The 22,631-nt window shown below is 42.6% G+C and overlaps 1 protein-coding gene across 1 annotated transcript in view; it reads right to left on the bottom strand.

Annotated features, from left to right (window-relative positions):
* LOC103600145 (alpha-1,6-mannosylglycoprotein 6-beta-N-acetylglucosaminyltransferase A) overlaps nt 1-14,174 on the bottom strand; it is a gene marked incomplete at its 3' end in the record, with an annotated part of 135,550 nt that extends 121,376 nt beyond the window's left edge. Inside the window, exon 1 of the mRNA XM_008584376.1 lies at nt 14,098-14,174. The remainder of the gene's footprint in view (nt 1-14,097) is intronic.
* Nucleotides 14,175-22,631: the final 8,457 nt, after the last annotated feature.

Genomic DNA, 22,631 nt, shown 5'->3' with positions numbered 1-22,631 from the left:
CACCCTGAGACTACATCTGCACATGACCTGTTGGAAGATTTCACCCTAAGATCTTGTTCCTCATAAGTGAAAAGTCAGTGTTTCCTTGAGTGGATGGGAGTAAACTGAAGTGGATAATGCCAGTGAACAGGTAATTAGAATAAAATGTGGGGAAAGTTCCAGAAAAAAATTCTAGAAGAGCAATGCAGTGAGACTATGGGAACAAAAAGATGTCCAAGACAAGGGATGGGAGGGGATACAAGCGAGAAAACCCTCTGTGGAGGCTGCTGGATTCATCACTGTTTTGCCAAGGTAATCACAGGAAAGGACACCAGAAAGGGTGATGAGAAGGAACTGAAAGAACCCCGCATCGAAAGCCTGGAAATCTCTGACCCACAGCTTCCTCCACCCACTGGCCCTGTGTGATCCCAGACAAGTATGCCCATCTCAGTTTCTGTATGTATAAAATGGGGAAAGTTCTAGAACATAGAACACTGGTAGAGCTGGATCAGTGATCCAAGTTACTGGTTCTCAAACTGTGTTCCACAGGACTTCAAGGGTTCTCAGAGATGTTCCAGAGTTTCCAGAAATGTTTCATCTGAGTTTTTCTTTTTGTTGTTTAAAATATGTTCTTTTAAAAATATTTGTTAAAAAAAGTTTTACATGCCAAATTATGAGACACTGGAGATAATCAATACCCATCTTAATTTGTGTTGCAGAGACTCAGGAACAAAACTGCCCTAACCTGTGTACATGGAGTTTGAACTTCGAATTTCTATGTAACTGGTCAGGAAATTAATGTTTGGAGGTGGTCTTATTTGCTTATTCTAAATTCAGACCCACATATCCATTAACATAAAATTTTACAAATGAGAACTCTACTATATCCAGATTAAATACTAGGTAAGGATCTGTCATATATTGTAAGTTTCAGAAGCTTCTTGCCTGACTCTCACATTCTAAGAAGTTAAAATCATCTTTAGATGTTAATGATTTGATTTTGTAACAATTTCTACTACTTTCCTTTCCAGTTTCTGCCTCAATTTATATTAAGAGCAACTCAGAGTGCTTGGCAAATTGTTTTCAGAAATAGTGGCAATTACTATTTGTAACCAGGTGAATGAATCTGCGCTTCCACTACACTGAACCGAAACACAGTGCTGAAATTAACTGCGTGCTACCCCTGCAATAACTGCACACTTCTTACCAAACTCTTAACTCTGTGCTCACTAGAGCAGGTCACCGGAATAATGTTCAACTTTAAAAGGAAATAAGATAAATTAAAATGTATAAAGTACCCTTATGCAGACTAGGAGACCACATTAGATCTTGCTTAGGAAAATAAAACCATGTGCTATCTTCCATTTACAAAAGAAGACACAGAGGTCCAGAAAACTAAATTTTTCCAGTTTGAATCAGAATCAAACTAGTACCCAAGTTCCACCTCCTAATACTATATAATACCATACTGTCTCCACCAAACCAAGCTAAGCATACCAGCCACCTGCAGAAACTCCAAGAGGAAGAGATTCAATAGTATAAAACACAAACCAGAAACCACAGTCCAGTGATATTAAAGAGTGGTGAGTCCAGTGCAACATCCCCCCAACCTCGAGGTGTTGGGAGAATTAAAAGATGAGAGAAATACGCAGTTGTAGAATTACTGCTGTACGGAAAACAGATGCGACAGGGAGGGGTGGGGGGAAGATTCTTGCTGTAAATACAGTTGTCTTCTGTTGTTAAAAGGAGAAGCCCAGAAAGAGGGAGGAACACGCAAAGCAGCTTTTTCCTTCAAAATAAGTCCAAATTCCTGGGAAGATGCTCTGAAGTTGTTCCTTCCCCTGCGTGGTGGCCCAGAGCCACCAAACTTAAACTCTATCATAGAGTCTATCATAGGGCCAGCAGCTGCCTCAAATCTCCAGCGTGAGTCATCAACAGCTGTGATAACTGCTGAGCTCTCTTCAGTTCCAGGTAGCAAACAGTGATGCTGCCCAGGAACAGGTAAGAACAGAAATCCTTCATTTTCACATTCATGACCTTGGTCCTTTTCTTTAAAAAACAGGAAAAACATTCTAAGTGACAACAGTCTGCTCCCTCTCTTTAGAACTGGCTAAATTAGTCTTATTGAGTCACAAACTGAAAGACACCAGCTAAAACAACACACCTTTGGTATTCTTGGGAAGGCTCTTTTAATGTCTCAGTTTTCAACAGCCCATCCCTTTTACATTTGAAGTGATCAAAGCAAGACTGTCCTGTGCCTAGAGTTTTCATTCCATATGCTAGTATGCATTCTTAGTGTGGGCAGGGAAAGGAAAACTTCCAACCCCACCCACCTGAAGCAGACATCTTCCTTGCAGTTACACTATCCACTGAGGGAGTTCAGAGCTCCATATCAATAAGAAAATAATATAACGAGACTGATGACTGTGGATCCAGAACCTACACTCCCCCCCCACTTCCACCCCAACTGTCCTCTGCCAGTCACATATGGCCATCTCCACTAGAAGGCACTGAGGAGAAGGGAAAGCAGTCAGCAATGAACTTTGCATAATTTTATTGTGACTTGGCCTCTTAGGTGGGTACATTACCAGCAGGTGGACAAAGGCAAAGAGGACACGAGTGGGAAGGAAGCTGTTGCTGCTGGATCAGATAAGATCTTCACATGCGCTGTGAGTTTCACTCACCAGGCCCATAGGGTGATTATTCAATTGATAGAATTTCCCATCACCAAGAAATGAAATCACAGCAACCTCAAGAATTCTGAAAACATCTAATAAACAAAAACAAAAAGCCTGGATGCCTGAAAAACAAGACAAATCTCTTTAATCCAACATTGCTCAATCTCAGCACAACTGACATATGGGGCTGGATAATGCTTTGCTGGGGGGCTGTCCTGTGCACTGTTAGATGTTTAGCAGCATCCCTGACCTCTAGTCAAGAGATGCCATGAGAACCCTCCAACAACACTCCACAACTGGGGAGTTGTGACCATCAAAAATGTCTCCCAACATTGTCAAATGTTTCCTGTGGAATAAAACTGCCCTGTTGAGAGGCACTGCCTTAACTAATCAGCAGGACCCTCCCCACCCATGGGAAAATGCCTGGGGAAGGTCAACCCATGTGACTAGATCGCAGAGCAAGAGAGAAGCAACTCTGACCCCATGTTTCCTCTTGGCATTGCTCTAGCGACGGCTCCAGGTGGTGACTGGACCCCTGCGACAGATCTCTGCCTGGGCCCCCAGGCTTTTCCATACATCATTTGAAATTGGGGTGGAGGCTCGTAACCCTTCATAGCTCTGGCATTCTGCGAGCCTGCAGACCTAACACCACGTGGATGCAGCCAACACTTCCAGCTTGTATTTTCCAAAGCTATGGGCCCAATTTAGCCACATCTAGAGAAGCCGAAGCAGCCAGGGAGCTGGTGTGGGGTAGCAGCATACTGGAGGTGGCCCTGGGCAGTGAGCCCATGCAGGGCACCTCAGGCCTGTTCGGAGACCATTCTGTCTCCCTAGGCCTCTGGGCAGCCGAAGCAGCCAGGGAGCTGGTGTGGGGTAGCAGCATACTGGAGGTGGCCCTGGGCAGTGGGCCCATGCAGGGCACCTCAGGCCTGTTCGGAGACCATTCTGTCTCCCTAGGCCTCTGGGTCCGTGATGGAAGGGTTGGCCCCAGAGGCTTCTGCAGTGTCTCCAGGGCCTTTTCCCCTTTTCTTGATAATCCCTTTCTTTTGTACTTATCTTATTAGCAAATGGTTGCTGAGCTGCATCATTATATTTTTCTTCCGAAAATGCTCTCAGCTTTTCTACCACATGGCCAGGCTGCAAATTTTCCAGATCTTTATGCATGGCTTGCCTTTTAAATTATGGCTTTTATGTCATGCCTTTGCCACCATAACTCAGCATAGGTTGCTACAAGTAGCCATGCAGCTTCCTCAGTGCTTTGCTGCTTAGAAATTTCTTCCAAATACCCTAGGTCAGCACCTTGAAGTTCCTTTCTTCCAAATACCCTAGGTCAGGACATTCCATAAGTCTTTTGGGCATGAGCAGAATGCAGGCAAGGTCCCTGCCAGTTCATAGCAAGGGTGATCTTTGTCCCAGTTTCCAAAAAGCCCCTTCTCAGTTACATATGAGATCTTCTCAGAATGGCTTTTACTGTCTATATTTATATCAGCATTCTGCTCACCACCATTTAACCAAACTCTAAAAAGTTCCAAACTTTCCCTGGTTTTCTCATCTTCTAAACTCCCACCAGCATCTAGGCTTTTTCTAGCCTGTTCCTCCAAATTCTTCCAGCCCTTGCCCATTACTTAGTTCCAAAACTGCTTCTACATTTTCAAGTATCTGTTATGAGCAATACACACCTGGTACCAGTTTTCTGGATTAGTCTGTTTCTGTTGCTTGTAACAAAATACTTGGAGCTGGGTAATTTATAAAGAAAATGAAATTTATTGCTTATAGTTATGGAGGCTGGGAAGTCCAAAGTCCAGGGAACACATTTGGTGAAGACAGTGGTGATGGTGACAGTGACCCAGGGCTCTCACATGGCAGAAAATGGCAGAGAGAGAGACTCTCACATACTCTCCTTTTCAAGTCCTCAGAACCACACCCCTGACCCCCATTATTAATCCATTCATTACAGCACAGTCCTACAATCCAATCACCTCTCCAAGGCTCCACATTTCAGTGGCTGTAATCAGATTTCCCACCCTCTCAACAGTCACAGTGGGGGCCATGTTTCTAATACATAAGACTTGGGGGACACAATTCAAGCTTCAGTGAGTTGGGGGTAGGGGGGACACTCAGTCCACAGTAGGGGCCAATTCCTGATGTTGTCCAAAGCTGACTGATAAATAAGTCTTATTTTCCTCCACATCCTTGTCAGCACAGTCTTGGCACAAGCCGAGGTGCTCATTCCTAGGCTGGCTGTGTCCCCATTTACTAATTAGTATATGGCACTGGGGCTCTGCTCCACAAAGATCCTGGTCTATAAATCAATAGGCATGGGGAAGAAGGCTTTGAGAAGAGCAAATCTGGATGATATTTTAGACAGTTTAAAAACAACAAAAAAAAAGATGCAGGATTGTCATCCGGCTTCTGGACCAGGAAACCATGAAGCAGCATTATGACAGGTCAATGATGACTCTAAGAAGTAAAAAGGGGCTGGCCCGGTGGCGCACTGGATAAGTGCGCCGCTTGGGAAGCGTGGCGGCGCTCCTGCCGAGGGTTCGGATCCCACATGCAGACCGGTTCCCGCTCACTGGCTGAGCGAGGCGCGGGAGCAGCACCGAGGGTTGCGATCCCGTTGCCGGTCCCGGTCCGGTACGGGGGCGACACTGAGGGTTGCGATCCGTTGCCGGACACGGAAAAAGACAAAAAAAAAAAAGAAGTAAAAAGGAATGGTCTTTAAAAAGATCACACAGCATGTAAATTTGTTAGGTAGGTGTCCTCAATGTTGAATGAAAATGCTCAAAAGATTCACTTCCACTTAGAGCCAAAGGACAGGAAAGCTACAAAGGAATTTCATGGTGAGCATTGTATATACTTTTTCTTCGAGGATCAGACTTCTGGCAAAACTCTTCATATCTAGAAAACACTCACAAATGACAACAGGCCCCAAATGGCTCTAGTAATAAAACCAGTCACAAAAAATCACCCAAATTATTTCAAAAGTGTGGGTTAATGCCTTTAAGACAGCTCATTTTTCAACTAGTGTTCCCTGAATCTCATCGCCCAATCATCCTGATCCCCAAGGACCACTCACCTCCACCTAGAGAGGAACACAGGCTGGGCTGTACCCAGGAGTTTCTAGCTGCCTTGTCTGCAATAATGGAGCAGCCCTCCGAAAACCTGAATTGATAAAGACCACCAGGTTAAAAAATTTAACTAGATAATGAGCAAGGAGATGTACACGAATAATCTGAGGTGGCTACTCACAGGTTTATCAAATTTAAACCTTGTAATGAATTTCTCATCTCTTCTAAAACAGGGCTACCGTAAATCCACTGGAGCACACAGCTTCAAGCTTTGACAGGTGCTCAGTCATAAAAGCCCCAGCTCTGAACTCTCTTAGGGAAGAACTCTGCAGTCAGATGCTGGTTGATAAGTTCACTTGTTCCTCAATTGATAAGCCAAGGCCAACTCTCCCAAATACTGCAAATATCTTGGGTCAGCCTGACTGGTATCTGGTCACAAGCCCTCAGACTGCACAAAGGTTTAATTAGTTCAAGATAACATGGAGCATCTTAGGAGAATTTCCCACCCTTAGAGTTAAGGACTGACTTAACTCAGGGCCTCCCAACCCTGATGCACTTAAAAATCACCTGGGCTGTTTATTTTTTTATTTAAACAAAACAAACACACACAGATGCCCAGCTCTCATGCCCAAAGATTCTCATTCACTTTGAGATGTGACCCAAGCAGAAGTATTTTTATTTGTAAACTGCCTAGGTGATCTTAATATACAGCCAGGCATGAGAAAGATTACGATGTTCCTCTTATCAACCCTATGGGTCCTATCTAGTGGGACCCAAAATGTGATCTTTTACAGTACTTCCAGAGATAAATCTCTGCTCCCCACAAATGTAGAGCCACTGGTCTTCTAGATAATCCACCTGCAAGGTAGGGTGATTTTCTCTTTAAAGAATCACAAACTGGTCTTCTCAGGCCAATGCCCTGTCCAAGCAGCCAGACTTTCAGGAACATCTAGTTTACTACAGAGCCCTGTTAGATCATCCCACACAATGGAAGAATCTGATGAGAAGAGCACCGGACTGTTATGGCTTTTATTAGCCTTCCTAGGCATTGGGCTCCAAAGATGAAAAATGATTTGAGGCTAACCTAATGACCCCAACTTCTGCCAGTGCTTCTAGTAACAAGCACCTCTATAACCGTACTACTCAAACTCTTTTCTGTAGAGTGGCAGCACTGACATGACCTGGCAGATTAGAAATGCAGAATCTCAGGCCTAACCTCAACAGCATCAACTGGTGTTAACAAGATCACAAGTTCATTTGCTGTATACTAAAACTCAAGAATTGCTTTATCTCACCCAGGGTAGTAAGTAGGGGGGCAGGTCAGATACTAATTTCTAGTGAGGAATGATGGAGAATATAGTACAATCTCCTTTTTATAATGTGCACTGAACTTAATGATATGGTGTTACTTCTGAATAAGCCAGATGCATGTCTGACCATGAGAATGAGCTGAGAATTAGATACATAGAAAACATAATTTTACCACTGTGTACTAGTTTTCCCCCATTTAACCTGTAACACACAGCATTTAATTATGTAAGAAAAAGGTATTATTCGTCATTAAAATTCACTGCAAATTTATATTCTTATTAGTATACATTTGGTGTCCAGACCAAATGCATATCCAAAACCAGATAGCAACCTAATTACTGGCCCCAGCATCAAAACTAGCCAAGAAACCGCCCAATGTTTTAATTTCTTGTATCTGTTTCAAAACAAATCAATGGTTTATAAAGGGAGCACTCCTTACTTCCTCTAGACATATTTTCATGCAGAATGTGCACTTTGTTGCCCAGGAAGAAACCACAGAGGGGAACTATGTCTGCTCCTTCTTGAGTGCACTCACAGTTCTTACAGGGGAGGAGTGACAGCATCTCAGCTCGGAAGGACTACTGGACATTCTCTCTGTTCCTGCTCCCAAGGGTTAAATGGGCAGGGCTTCCCTATCCACCTGCAGAGCCCACCATGGCTGACCCGCCATGACCTGGGTGGGTGTGTGGATTCCATCTAGGGCAGATCAGGAAGTCTTGCACCCAAAACACATCTACCAACTCTGCCTTACACTAATAAACCTGGTTCTGTATAGTAATCTTCACCTAACTTCTGTTTCCTCTAGTTCAGAGCCCAGACGAGAGAAAGGATGTGATTAATTGGCATCTCCAAACACTGTAAGTTTATTTTTATATTTTTTTCTGCTTTGTTTCTAAATATCAGGATAACACAGGTGGTTTCTGAAAGCTATCTGAAAGCATTTCTGCACAAATAAAACATTGCAGGTGTATGAATCCTCAGTTCTAATAAACTGAAAGACAAAATGACTATAATAGTCATAATATTTTCTTCCTAAATATTGATTTTTAAAAAATACTGTAAGATATACCAAAAGAATTTTGAGCAGATGAAGGCATCTTTTGACTAAAGGGAAGATAATCTGAAGGAAAATTGGCAGAATTATCAGTTTAATTCTCAATAATTTATACTTTGACCTAAGTATTCCTAAATGCATCCTGTTTTTAACCAACACACGATTAAGAATATAAATATTTACTATGATGTAACATATAATGGTCAAAAAATCTTATGGTTTGCTAGTGCAAAAAACTCTTCCAACTGCTACTAACCACCAAATCCAAGCTCTTAATATTGGTAGGCTTTAAAACTATTCCATCTTTAAGGGAGATTGGGGATCATATAAGTAAAAACATATTTAATGACCTTCAAAAATAGAAATGGCAAAAGAGACACCACTGCCCTTCAGAATAAAAGATAAGGGCACCCTCAAAAATCCCTGGGGTGACAACCACTAGATAGGAATTGCTGCTCTAGATAGTCCAAATTCCTGCATTTGGCCTGACCCTGGATCGTATGTCTTGAAAGAAATTTTCAAAGCAATGTGCATTTGACCTAAAATAAAAAGGAGCAAAAGAAAAATGGCCAGGTGAAATGTACCACTGGGTTTATTATAAACATGCCAAAGGTTTTGCTCATAATACTTCACGTATCCAGGCAGACCTAGAGAAGAAAGTTGTCTGTCTGCTTAATATCAAGAATATTCATCTTGGCATCTGAACTGAATGGATTTTATTCAATTGACACAGTAAGACATAACCTACATGCTTCCCTCTTCAAGAGGGCTGATACGGAAATCTCAGAGCCAAAATCACCATCCACTTCCATGAAGTAAACTGGACTCCAATATCTATTTTGTGTTTGAACCTCACTACTGACTCTTATTTTCCCCTTATTTTTGCCTTGTTTTCCCTTATGATGTTAAATGTATTTTTATCTTCCTGTATTATATATTTTAATCCTTTTTGGAATATATCATGATAATAAGCGAAAACAAGACAGCTGTGGTAGACAGAATAGTGCCCCCCCCAAATCCATCCACATCCTGATCCCCAGAACCTGTAATATTACATGGCAAAGGGGAATTAAGGTATCAGATGGAATTAAGGTTGCTCATCAGCTGACCTTAAAATAGGGAGATGATCCTGGATTATCTTGGTGGGCTCAATGTCATCATGGGGGTCTTTAAAAGTAGAAGAGGGAGACAGAGGGCAGCTCAGAAAGATAGTCTTTTTCTCAAGAACTCTCAGACAGTTTATTAAGTGGTTTGCGTAAACCAAAGACACTGATTTAACAAGTCTGGTTATTTGGTTTCTCCTGGTAACCTTTGGTTCTATTCTAGTAGTAATCAGATTATGAATTTTAGAAGAATGGGGGCGCTCCCCAATAAAGGTGACAGCACCAGTAAGTAACTGCTAATGTTGAGGGAGAACGCCCAAGATATATGAAGGAGAAAATGGCAATAGGTTAGGACCATTTAGCATCAGGACAACAGCCTTCTGTATCTCGGGACTGCCTGGAGGCATTACGCTCTAGTGGCAGACAAGAACTGAATTTCACAACAATGACATAGCATCATTCATGGAAAGTATGTAATATAGATTTGTGGGATATTTCCAGAAAATTCATGTAGTTGAACCCCTGAAATGATAAATCAGACATTGTGAGGGGTGGGTTTAGATGGAGGGAAGAATGCAGGTAGGATAGGGAGAGCACAGATAGTGTCAAATGCCACTTATGTCACTTGCTAGTCACATTGCTTCTTGTCTGAACCCAGTTTTCTACAAAGCTGTATGCTCCAAGAAGATAGGACTATCTTAATAATTACTGTTAGCTTTTATTGCAGTGATAAGCAGTGATCCTAACAGACATCCTCTCGTGTAATGCTCACGCTAAGCCTATGAGGTATGTGCTGACTGTCCATTTAGAGTGGGGGAACTTGAGTCATGAGGAACTGCTAAGCAATCTGTTCAAGGTCACACTGCTACCAGATTGTAGAGCTGTTAGAGACGGGGGCCGGTTTCTTAACCAGTGCTCTCTGACACCTCAGCATCTATCAGGGAGCTTGACACCTACAAGGTCTCCAAACTTACAAACAGATAAATGGAATAAGTCTGAAAAAAAATGCAAGGATTAAATCATTTAATCTGCTTATAATGGAGCACTTAATAAATAAGTTGTTTTCCTTTGGAGTGGTAGGCTTTTCCCTCTATTTCACTGAAGAATCCCTGTGAGCTAGCTATTTTCAAATGAGAAGCCAGGTACACATATGATAATCACTGGCGATTTTTCAAAAAACCCATGGTCCTGAGCAGGCTCTCTTTTGTCTTCCTACCCAAATTCTGCGTTGTCACTGTGGGCTGAATTTCTATCTGGGAATTAAAGAAAGCTAACATGTGACTCTGCAAACACATTCTCATATCCTCCCTCCAGCTCGGCCAGCAGACCATCTCTGCTAGGAGGTGCCTCGGCTCCTGAATGGCTGAGTGTGGAGTCTCACAGTGGAACTTAATTTCAGAGTTATCTGGAGGCACAAGTAAAAGTTAGGCAGTGAGCAGAACAATTCTGCTATTAGAGCCAAGCAGTCAGGTACAGAACACGAGGGTGAAAACTAAAACTAACACACACGCGTGCACACCCCTTCTACCTGCCTTAAACTGCAGAGGCTATCCTGAGAGAAAGGAGAGATTACTAACCCACATCACAGGTTTAGAAAGAGATATCAGCCCTACTATTTTCCTCTTGCAATTCTATCAAAGTGACAAGAGAGTATTTTCCATTGAACGAAAACTAGATAAAAGACCATGAGAGACCAACTAGAGAGTTGTGACCCCATCAGACAAAGATCCACGGAGGGGGCTTGCTGTAGGCTCCTGATGGTGCTTATCATTGAGGAGCAAATACCGAAAGTTCAAGAGATGTTCCTTGCTCTCAGAGACATCCTCCACTCACTCACCACTCCACAGAGCAGCCAGAACATGACTAAACCAGGGGCTCTATCGGTGGGCCCCAGAGACTTCTGGGCTGGAGACAAGCCTCAGGAGGTTTCATACAGACCCTGTGGCCTAAATTTGGTCTCAGCCTTCATCATCCCTCCAACTAGTGTAAAGCAGCTGGCTGGACACTGGGGGATAAAAACTGAATAAAAGGAAGTTCCTGAAGCCATTGACTGCAAGCTCCAGGCTTTGTGTGTGGTCACAGGGACTGGAAGCACTGCTCTAAACTGGAGTCAGAGCGCCACAGTGCACAGAGTTCCGGAACTGGGGCAGAGCTTCGAAAAAGTCAACATCTCAGAACCTTTATTGTGTCTGCCTGTAAAACTAAACAGCAGAAACAGGTGGTGTCGAAATTCCTTCCATGTGAAGTTTCAAATAAGAAAAACAGGTTTTATTTATTAGCTCCTTGAATTTGATAATTCAGGATGATGACACTCATAGTCTAGAATGTGATCCTGATTAGGTGATGGGGGGGTGCAGATGACAAATTGATTTACAGTGAGAGAATTCCAGATAAGTGATTATACAAAAGAGAAAATCAAAGTTCATTTTAACTATGCCCCCTCCCTCTTATCCCTTACCTCAGATATACTAAATCCACATCACTGGCTTCTCATGACCACTAGATTTACAAGCTCATTAAAAATTCTTTTTTAATCACTCCATGAAAGAAAAACTATGACTATTACTATGATTTAAATGCCTACAGCAGTACAGCAGGATTTAGGGGAGTTTATTAATACCTTAGGCAAAAGGTGTTATGAATACATCATTTGGATACACACTTTTTTTTTTTTAAAGAGTACGCTGATCTTCCCCAGTGAGTTGTTAACATTTAACTTACGGTGTCACTGTCCTATTAATACCTTAGGCAAAAGGTGTTATGAATACATCATTTGGATACACACTTTTTTTTTTTAAAGAGTACGCTGATCTTCCCCAGTGAGTTGTTAACATTTAACTTACGGTGTCACTGTCTCACTGAACTGGATCAGGTAAACTGTTTCCTCAATTCCTCTGCTCCATGGTTCTCTCCATCAACGCCCACCCCAGGATTCAAGATGAGGTACTGGTTTCTCAGGCCCCTCCTGGGCATCAAAATCACCTTGGGAGACTTTAAATACAAATTTTAGCCCTTTTTCCCCCAATTATGATTCAATTGGTCTGGGTAGGGCCAGGAAAGCAATAGAATGTTAAGCACCCCAAGAGATGCTAAGATGTAGCCAGGGTTGAGAACTATTAAGTTAATGTGTCCACCTAACCAGGCAGATAGTAAGTGAGGGGCGGGGGGAAAGTGGGAGAAAAACAGGTCTGAGGGGGGAGGGTGGCAGAGGAAAGAGAGGAGGGGACTGTGTTGAACCAGAGACCCAGCACCCCATCTAGAGAGGGCAGCCACTTCTTGGCTCCAACCAGACAACCTGAGTGAAGACCACCACCTGGGGTGGCCAGATCTTCCAATCTTCCAGAGAAGCCAGAAACCCAGAGTTTTGGTCAAATCTGTATTTTTAATCACTGGCACTAATACAGATTTTTTTTTTTTTAATTCTTAGTGGGCCAAATAAAACACATCTGCGGCCTTCTGTTACTAACCATGACCCTGACTGAGCCCATTGATGGTGACGCTGTAGAGGCTTATAGAAAGACTGAAGGAAAAGACAAGACCCTGAGCTCAAAGGAATTTATGATCTTGCTTAGCTGCTCTGTCTACCTCATTACAGGTGTCTGTTACTTTATCATAATTGCTCAACCATTCTTAACTTTCTAGACAGTAGCTGGTATTGTTCTCAATCAAATACCAATTTCTGATCATCACCTTCAAAGGCTTCAGAGCACTAGATTCCAGCCCTCATTCACTACTCAACACAAGCTTATGGCTTAGTCATATCTAACTGCTAATCTTAAGAAATGGAGAGAAAGTTTAAAAGTCACCTAGTGAGAGAGATGCAGACTCCAGGATCCATTAAGTCTAAGTGACTTTCCCACAAAGCCTGTTGAAGATAGGGTGACCAACTTGTCCCAGTGTTAACACTGGAAGCATTTCCTGTCCTAGGAAATCTTCCAGTCCCAGGCAAAGTAGAATGGGTGGTCACCCTACCTGAAGGACAGAGCCACATTGCTGTCTCTTGTGAATGCACCCCTATAATCTTGTAATTCTTGATACATGCACACATATTTGACTGTTAGTTTTACCTTTGCTTCCTGTTAAGATTTAAACTCCTTGCAGGAAGAAATTCAAGTCCTTCTGTGAACTGAGTACTTAATATTTGTTGGGCAAAGTCCTTGTAGCCCCGGGGTCAATAAAGACACTTGCTAATGGTGTCCTTAGAAAACAGCAGCATCCTTTACTGCAGGAACTGCTCTAAAAAGCCTGCCCCCAGCCTCCTTAGCCCCCAGTAACCTGCTTCACCTCTTCCATAACAATGTATGAGAAACACAAAGAAAGGAATCAGATGAACAGCTTTCAGCTGGCTGCTTCCTTCTCTCGCTGGACCACAAAGTCTCCTTCCTACTCTAATGAGATTATCACCTTTCATCAGGAGACACAGCATGTAGTGTGTTCCCAAGTCTCCATTCAGAGTTACACCTCAGAAGGCAGCTTCTCAGCTGTGAAAGAAGTCAGCCTTGGACCCTCTCTCAGGAGTCTGCTTTGGAATTATTCAAAAAGGGCCACGGCTGAACCCAGAGCATTTTGCATGGATGGAGAAGCAATCTGGTGTGATAGAAAGGCTTAGGAATGAGATCCAGATTCAAGTCTCGGCACTGACAAACTAGCCCTGAGCCCCCTCTTGGGGAAATTTCAGAAATGCAGATCCAGTTTCCTTGTCTGTAAAAAGTCTACCTTTTAGGGCTGTAATTTGCCAAGGGCCTGCCTTGTCCAGTGCCTGACCCTTGATGAGAGGTGGGTGTTACTGAGGAAGATTCATGACCCCTCTAAGGAGCCCGAGAGGCCTCTGCGAGTCAGGTGGAAGAACCTATCCTAAAAACATAAAATGATCTTAAAACATCAAATCTGCTTTTACTGACCTAGTTTCATTCTGAAGCAGACCATGGTTTTCTTCCTGCTCTTCAGTTCCTTTTTCTCAAAAGATGTAAGCATGTCTGTGTGAAACACAAAATGCAGGCAAGTGTCAGCAAAATGTCACCACAACTGATATGAAGGATTTTTTTTATCTTGTCCATCAGTTTTGATAAGGAAGCCAAGCAGCCCTCAGTGACCATGCTCGATTCACAGTATATTGATAAAAATTGCTACTTCAAAGAATTTCCTCGGGTCAGCATCTAAAAGTCTAAAACCCATTTCAATAGATTCATTATGACCCACAATAATATTCCATGTCTCAAAGCAAAACTACACTTTATGATTCATTGCACAGAGCCACTCTCGAGTAGACACTCTTTTAGAATTATGACCAAAACAAGACCAAAGAACAAGAAGCCTTGTGCCCTTCTGATTTACAATTTACGTAAGATAAAACAAAGCAAGATTTACTCATGCCTGGGAAACAATTCACAATGACAAAATTTTAAGTTAACTGAATCCTAAGATTCAAGAAGAATAAATGTCCGTACTATTCTTATAGTATAAAACCTGTTGTGGCAGTTCTGAGTTTTTACATAAGAAAGTAAGACCTGAGGTCACTAGATAGAATTACATTGCTCACATTTATTCTTGGCAAGCTCTCGGCTATAATCCACTTTACAAGGATAAACAAGTGGTTGCCATCAAAATCACACACACCCCACACCGACACACCACACCCACCACCACTCAAAGAATCATGTCCATACCATTCCTAAATTAAAATGTGTTATTTCTTTATAGGGACGCAACAGCTCTCGTAACAGGAAGTGCTACATTCTAACCTGGCAAGTGAAATTAAGTAAATTAAAAAGCATTACTGAGGTCTGTAGTCTACATAACTATAACCAATCCATGAAAATTTCCTGGTTCGATATTGTAACTAAAGGAAATTATGAAATGGCACCATTAGGGGAAGTTACGTTCTTGGGACTATTTGTATTGTTTTTACAGCTTCCTGTGCTATAATTATTCTAGAATAAAGTTACTGTTTAAGCATTATTTATTGGGTTTCTTACTGTTTTGCTAGGAAGGTTTTTCAGGATGCAAAAGCCCTTTCCCAGTATCCCCCCCTTCTGCTTGTGGGTCCAGCATGAGATCCACACCTAAATAATTTGAAAAGGATCCTCAAATGACGCTGAAAATCCTCCCTTGTTCAGTGAGAACCAGCACCACCAATGATGTACACCACTGAAAACACTGAAGAGTGGCGAGACCACCATATTTGCTCTTGGATGCTGGGTGCAGGGTGGTTTTGAAGGCAGTGAGGCTGACCCAGTGGGGTAGCTCAGGCAAACCTGGGTGAGGAGGGAGTCTGACAAAGGCCCAAACAGGGTAGTGGCAGTCATGGTAGGTAGAGATCGGAGCTAGAAACATTTAAGAGACCAAACCAGCAGGACAATGGCTAACTGGAGGGAATGAGGAAGACGGAGGAGCCTCGGATGACCGCTAGATTCCCAGGGTAGGCAGCCGAGGAAAAGGTGGCATGGCATTTACCAAGACAGGAAAACAGGGGCCGGTCTGGGAGGGAGAATGAGGAAGGCTGCCTGAAGGTTCTACAAGGCAACAACAGCGCCATATCTTATATTGCTGACAGAACAGACTTCTTTGTCTAGTGGGAGAATCCTTTCTTCCTCATCTGACTGGGCATAAAGTACCAGGAGAAGGACAACTTGGCACAGCAGGTAAGAAGGGCTGGCTACTGTCCGCACAACAGCCACTTGGCCCTGCCCTGGTCAAATCATTTGCACAGACAACCACAAACCCAGTCATCTGGCCCCAAATACCTACACTGGGTAAAGAGCTACTCACCGAGCTGTTCCCCACAAGCTCTAGAGGCTCTGGGCTTCTAGCATCCCTATAAAAAGGATTCAACTCCAGAGGGTGAGGGAGAGGAGCACTGATCAAGAAATCACACAGCTATTCATTTCACTTTGCAATAATCTCCCTTTAAGAAATGGTTTTCCAAAGTAAAAACAAAAATTCTATATAAGAGAAAAATCAAAAAAGCCTAAAATGATTTCCTGACATGTGGATGATTAATTTGTACATTGATAACACAGGCAGCACTTACCACTCACCACTGAGGAATGTGGTTTATCTGATGATTATTTGTCTAGATTATGAACCTTTTTTGGTAACAGCTTTGAGGTTATAATTCACATACAACACAATTCATCCATTTAAAGTGTGCAAAGCACTATCACAATCTCACACACATTTTAGTATATTCAGAGTTGCACAACTATCACAACAATCAGTTTTGGAACATTTCTATCATTCCAAAAAAGAAATTCGTGGCTTTCAGCTATCACTTCCTAATCCCCCACCCTCCCCTACCAGCCCTAGTCAACCAATAATCTACTTTGTATCTCTGTAGATATGCCTATTCTGGACATTTCATATAAAATGGATGTGGTCTTTTGTGACAGGTTTCTTTTTCTTAGCATGTTTTCGAGGTTCATCCATGTTGTAGCATATATATTGGTACTTTGTTTTGTTTATGGCTAAATTAATATTTGATTCTCTGGAGATATCACATTTTGTAGATCTATACATGAGTTAATGGCTATTGTTAATAAAGCTGCTATAAACATTTGTGTACAATTGTGTGTGTACATATATTTTTATTCTCTTGGGTATATACCTAAAAGTGGAATTGCTAGGTCACACGGTGACTGTTTAACATTGAGGCATTGTTAAAATGCCTTCCACAGTAACTGCACCATTTTATGTTCCCACCAGTGTATAAAGGTTCCAATATCTCTATATCCTTGCCAATACTTATCTTTTGATTACAGCCATTCTAGTAGGTATGAAGTGGTATCTCACTGTGGTTTTGATATGCATTTTCCTGATGACTGGTGATGGTGAGCACCTTTTCATTGCTATATTTTTGTGGGAAATAGCTATTCAGATCCCTTGCCCATTTTTTAATTGAGTTGTCTTTTTGTTACTGAGTTGTAAGAGTTATTTACATATTCTAAATACAAGCCCCTTTTCAGATATATAATTTGCAAATATTTTCTCCCATTCTGTGGGTATGTTATAAATCTTATCTATTTCCAAATATAACTGATACTGTAACTAATAAAATGATTCTTATCTCTGTCCATTTATAATGCACTTAAATCATTTTCTAGCAATATATATCACCATTTTATATGTTTTTTTAAAAACATACGTGGGCATTTCATGAACTCCTTACTACATATTTATTTTAAAAGATAAAACCATGACTTTTACAAATATAAAATGAATGTATCAAAAATGTTACTTAACTCATCAATGAGTGAGGGAACCAGAAAAATGTTACAGCAAGTCCAAAAGAGAATACAAAAGACAAAACAGGTAGGCAATCGGGAATGCTGATTTGCTAATATAGAGAGAACTAGTTTCCAGGGAAGGAGCAATAGCACCTCCACTGGGCAAAATTCATGTACATTTCTGTGAACAAGAATCATTTTCATTACTATCATTTTCCTACAACTTGCTGAAATGTAAAACAGTTCAAAGAAAATAAAGGACACAGATAATCCTGAAGGGTGCACTGGATACTAAGTAATCTTTTTCTCCCATTTCAGAGTCTTCCACAATTTTTTCTTGCCTTTTTTTTTTTTTTAATGTTGTATTATGTCAGTCAGGGTCCAATGAGGAGATGGAAACAAATTTGAACTAGGAAGCTTAATATAAATATCTTAATTACAACCCAGTATTGTGCTAAAAAGATACTGACCAGTGAGAAGTAATACGAGGAACTCTGAAGCACACAGGGAAGACCAGCTATAGCAGCAGCCACTAACCCTAGGACTGAGAAGAACACGCAAGGAAGAGGCACCCAGCCTGGGGGTGGAGATCCTGATTCAGCTGGAGAAGGCACAATCTGACTTACTGGGTGGCAAGGAAGTCACTATGGTGCCCTCTAGGCTGCCAGGAAAGCAGTTCACAGGAAGATATCTCGCTGGAGGCACTCCACTACAAGATTGCCCAAGGCGGTGCCAGAGGGAGCTGCTGGCCACCACACACCGTAAGAGGAGGCCCCTGGAGAAGACACACAGGAAGAGCCTTCTAGGAGTCCCCAGGTGAACCAGGAAGCAAAAGCCTTTCCTCCTGCAATATCTCTCCAGCGCCCTCTACTGACAAAGTTCAACATTGTGCCAGCTGCCAAGGAAAAACATTTAGGGGGCCCAGATCTAATTTCACAGAGCAGGCAAGGAGAATGGAGTTGAGAGGACAGAAATCAGTGACTGGTATGTTTGCTATGGTCAAATACATTTAGTAAATGCCAGATGTTTACCTAGGGAAAACACTTGTGTAGTATGCTCTAGTTAGAGGTCTTTAGGCAACCTGGGCACTAAAAGTAAAACGAGGATTCTAATCAAGTCTTTTCTTAATTTGTCAAGAGGTGACCCTGAGTGTTTATCCATCTACAATGCTAAGAATCCTTCTCAACTTTCCTGTGAATTGTCATCTTCCCCTTCCAAGGAGCACATTTCTTAGTTTCTATTTCACCTGTCCTTTTCCTCCCCTCCCACACACACCCACCCATGCTCACCTGTAGGGAAAATAAAGGAAAATGGTCAGAGTCCTTCAGGTGTTCAGAATCTTGCCGAGCATTTGATGTAAATATGCATGTGTGCCCAAGTGTTCCTTGGCTATTGTCTGATGTAGAGGCACATGGGCACCTAGGTGTTCCTGGGCTGTCTGATTCACACCAAGGTGTCCTGGGTTATCAGACTTAAGTATAAAGGACAAACGGCTCTGATCCACAGGGTGTTTCCCACACCCAACCCCTCTATCCCTGCCAGGCCACAGGGAGGCTGCTACTGCTGCTGGAGGCTGTTCCTGCAAGCTGTTGCTGCCAGGGTCCCCAGGACCCTCCAGGAGGCCACCGCTGCCACTGCTGCTGGAGGCTGCTGTAAAGTAAGCTGCTGCTGCTGCTGAGGACTGACCTCATATCATCTGCCCATGGTTCCCAGGATCTTTTTCCTATTACCTAGCTTGTGGACCTGCAGGTGAGGGGGTTGTGACCCAGTCTGTACAATGGGTTTGTAGGGTCTGTGGGCCCTAGCCCTAGCGATACACCACCCCATCACTAACACATTATGCTGCTGTGACTGATTCCATGCAGATACTGTGACCTTCTGATAATCTATCCCAGACTTTCCTCTTTTATAAGAAAGATTGCTCCCTCTGTATAAATTCTTCCCATTTTGTACTAATATTCTCACTTGGAAATTGCCAGGGTGAGCCTGGTATTTTCTGGGTCCAATTCTTCCCTGCCATAAGCCTTTAAACCAAACTGTTTCATCTATTTAATGGCTGGCAGGTGAGTGAAAGCTCAACAATTGGGCCCTAATCTAGGTAAAACATGGCTCATTCTCACCTGTCCTCCACAGCCATTAGCAAAACAATCCCATTGGCACGTGGAACTGACTGAGGATACAAGGGTTCCTACCCACCGTGAACCAGCACTGTCTGAGCCATGCACCTGCTAAGGAAAAATTACAGCTAAAGAGGATGCTGGAGTAAGCCAAGGGCTTCCTCTTCTTGAGAAGAGAGCCAAGTTCACTCCCAGGAACATACAATGAAATTCAAAGGTAAGAAGATAAGTGTTAGAGTTTAGCTTTTCCAGAATACATCCTATTTAAAAAGCCAAATAAACAAAGAGATTGATGCCAATATGCTTTTTGAGATATTATTTTTTAGTTGTTTGTTTTAGGCATTAATTCATACCTAGGTATTTGAGTGCTCATAAATGCTAAACCCTGCAGAGAATGAATATAAATGCAAGTCCTGCCTGCCAGGAATAGATAGTCTCTAAAACTTACTATTTTGGGTTTTCATCTTTGGCTTCAAGCGGAAGGAGCTATTAGAATAGTGTAGTAAAAAAATCCATACCCAGAGGAGCTCAATCTAATATGGGCCTTTTAAACTGTTTTGTTTCACAGACAAGGGGCCACCCCAAGGTCAAGTTTCTCACTGTTGCAGTCCACAATTCACAAGTAGAAGAGCAAGGCCCTTGGATGCAAACCCCAGGTAGGTGTCCTATTGGTGGGAGAGAGGATGGGGTGGCAGATCAGAGCTACTGATGGGCCAGAGAGAGCAAGCATCAAAGTTATGTTTGTTGATAAGGATACACTCTTATTATTTGATACTAGACTAGTACTAAGAGGTTGGGAAGAAATATTTTTTTTGGTTACCAACATTTGAATAACAGGGAGATTTCACATGAAAGTCTCATTTTCCAGGAGGGGCCAGAAATCCAGGTTATGTGGTAACACTAAACCCTTTTTCTGAGAGGGAACTTTGGCAGGAACAGAACTGGGGCATGGTTCTCCGATTTGCCATGGAACCCATGCAGGCTGCTTTATGTATCTGTATGACTTGCTGGCACTTTAGTTTAGCCATAATATACTAAAGGACTGTAATCCCCACAAAGGCAGGTCACATCTGTTTTTATCTGTAAGCATATTTCAACACAGCCTAGTATATAGTTCCCAGAAACTGTGCCTGCTAGATGCTAGAAGCTCAATGTCAAATAAATGACTACATGAATCTACTAGGCCCTCTGTGTACACTACCTCATTTCATTCTTAATCATTTTGAAATATTTGCTCCCCACTTCACACATGAGATTCACAGAATGAGCTTAACTTCACTTTCCAAGCTCATCCAGCTAATAACTGATTACAGTATTGAATCCCAAGTTTGACTCCAAGGGTAAGGAGTACAGAAAAGCAAGTTGGGATATATTTTAAAAAAAAAAATTCTGGAAAAGAAAAAAAGGGTGACTGCAAACATTCCCTGGTTTCCACATAGTTTTTGTTCCTTACTTATAAACAGAAAGTATAGGGTTATTGCTTCTTTCTTCTGCAAAACTCTTAATCTTGCACCAGAAACACCAAAAGCCACCTCCTAAATCTTCAAATGGAGTTAATACTGCTGCAGGAATTAGTGATCATGTTTCAACCAGGCAATTTGGAAGGAAAAGGATTACATTTAAAGACAACATGCCTTCTGCTTGAGTTCAAAAAAACAAAGTTAGGGAGGGAAGTCATTCCACTTAATGGGAAGCAGGGACCCTTCACCTAGGGGCAGAGCAGTAGAGCAAACACTCTCAGGCTGGTTGGTTTGCTGGTAACTAAAGAAATGACTATTTAAGCTACTTATTTCAACACACCAGAGGTATTATCCATTCAGTTTAAAGAGGAAGCTCCCTGAAAACAGCTCCCTGAAGAGGTTAGAAATCTGGCGAAGCTCTAAAAATGTTTATTGTAAGGGCTGTCCACCTATCCATATATACTGGTGAGAGTGTCGGGCTGCATCACAGACCCCTCATATGCCATGCAGGCTGGTCCACAGACCCCTCACATGCAGGTCGTGAGCTAGGTAATCAGAAAAGATCCTGGGAGCGGTTGGTACAGTTGATAGGCTTTATTTGGATGCGAGTTCATCCCCCACCTTCCTCAGCAGCAGCGTTCTGGTGGCCTTGTTGGGGGGGGGGGGGGCAGGCAGGGGGCCCTGGATCAGAGCTGTTTGTCCTTTACACTTAAGTTAGATAACCAAGAAACACCTGGGCACACTTGCGCAGTTAATGTATCTACATCAGACAATAGCCAAGGAACACCTTGGGTGCATGTGCACAATTAATGTATTTACAAGAAACATGCTACGTACTGCTTGGCAAGATTCCAAACAGCTGAGGTAGCCTGGCCAAGGGAGCCTGACCATTTGTCCATCTTCCACACAGAGTGAAAACCCAGCAGCAGGACAAAGAACTACCCACTCTTGTCTCTGGTTCTTTATGTTATCACAAGATACACTACATTGGGATGAAATTCCCCTTTTACATGTTTATATCCCAGGACCTGACTTCTCAAAGGCACAGGCAGTGTCTTACTCCTTGAATCTCCAGCACCTTCTATGATGACTACATACAGTAGACATTATTGTATCTTCCCATCCCCCAGACCCCAAGGCAGAGAGTCAATAAGGATTCTTTTTCTGATCTGTACATGTGAGCGTGAACACCCACAGAAAGGTAAAAACCAAATCACATACCAACATAGATACATATCCAAATCACTTTGTAGTAGAATTCTAAAAATGATAGGAATCAGAACTTAATCTAAAGCATGGAGGGGCCATGCCCATGACAATGCCTCAGATGTGCCCACCACTGCTGCCTGTGAAACAGGCTCAGCCTAGAACTTTGCTCCTTGAACAGCACTGAGAATCACTGGGGATCTGGCTATTCTGCAGATGAGTCAGTCAGCATTTCTACAAGCTCCCAGGTGCTGCCAGTTTGTGACCCACCTTTAAAAAGCGAGGCTCTAGGGGGCTGGCCCGGTGGCGCACTGCGCTGAGGCGCCGCTTGGGAAGCGCGGAGGCGCTCCCGCCGAGGGTTCGGATCCCACATACAGACCGGTTCCCGCTCACTGGCTGAGTGAGGCGCGGGGGCGACGCCGAGGGTTGC

This window comes from Galeopterus variegatus, unplaced genomic scaffold (genome assembly GCF_000696425.1).
Source record: "Galeopterus variegatus unplaced genomic scaffold, G_variegatus-3.0.2 Scaffold3251, whole genome shotgun sequence".
NCBI lineage: Eukaryota > Metazoa > Chordata > Mammalia > Dermoptera > Cynocephalidae > Galeopterus > Galeopterus variegatus.
The sequence above is the reverse complement of the archived record's forward strand: the minus strand, read 5'-3'. Positions and strand labels throughout refer to the sequence as shown.